The sequence below is a fragment of the Nomia melanderi genome, unplaced genomic scaffold (genome assembly GCF_051020985.1).
Source record: "Nomia melanderi isolate GNS246 unplaced genomic scaffold, iyNomMela1 scaffold0014, whole genome shotgun sequence".
NCBI classification, from domain to species: Eukaryota; Metazoa; Arthropoda; class Insecta; order Hymenoptera; family Halictidae; genus Nomia; species Nomia melanderi.
In genome coordinates, this window is record NW_027475130.1 from 4,764,496 (window position 1) to 4,765,450 (window position 955).

Below are 955 nucleotides of genomic sequence, written 5' to 3' on the forward strand. Positions count from 1 at the left end.
CGGAACGACCTCGGACCACCAGCTGCCGAGAAAACCACCGTCTCATGGGGCAGGACACTCAGGGTCGGGGAAAAATCCAATATACGTCTGGTGATATCTCGGGTGCTATTAGAGATAGCGCAATAAACCAAAGTGTATTATCTGCAGGAAGCCCTGGCGCATGATTCTTTCAGCGGGAACGACCTCGGACCACTAGGGGCCGAGAAAATCACCGTCTCAAGGGGCCGGACACTCAGGGTCGGGGAAAAATCCAATATATATCTGGTGATATCTCGGGTGCTATTAGAGATAGCGCAATAAACCAAAGTGAATTGTCTGTAGGAGGCCCTGGCGCATGAATCTGTGCAGCGGGAACGACCTCGGACCACCAGGGGCCCAGAAAACCACCGTCTCCTGGGGCCGGACTGTCAGGGTCAGGGAAAAGTCCGATATATATCTGGTGATATCTCGGGTGCTATTAGAGATAGCGCAATAAATCAAAGTGCATTGTCTGTAGGAGGCACTGGCGAATGAATCTGTGAAGCAGGAACTACCTCGGACCACCAGGGGCCGAGAAAATTACAGATATTCGGAATCCGTCACCCAAGGTCATGTAAAAATCCAATATATATGTGGTGATATCTCGGATGCTATTACAGATATCGCAATAAATCAAAGTGCATTGTCTGTAGGAGGCACTGGCCAATGAATCTGTGCAGCAGGAACTACCTCGGTCCACCAGGGGCCGAGAAAATTACAGATATTCCGAATCCGTCACACAAGGTCATGTAAAAATCCAGCATATATCTGGTGATTTCTCGGGTGCTATTACAGATAGCGCAATAAACCAAAGTGAATTGTCTGCAGGAAGCCCTGGCGCATGAATCTGTTCAGCGGGATCGACCTCGGACCACCAGGGGCCGAGAAAACCACCGTCTCATGGGGCCGGGCACTCATGGTCCGGGGAAAATCCAAT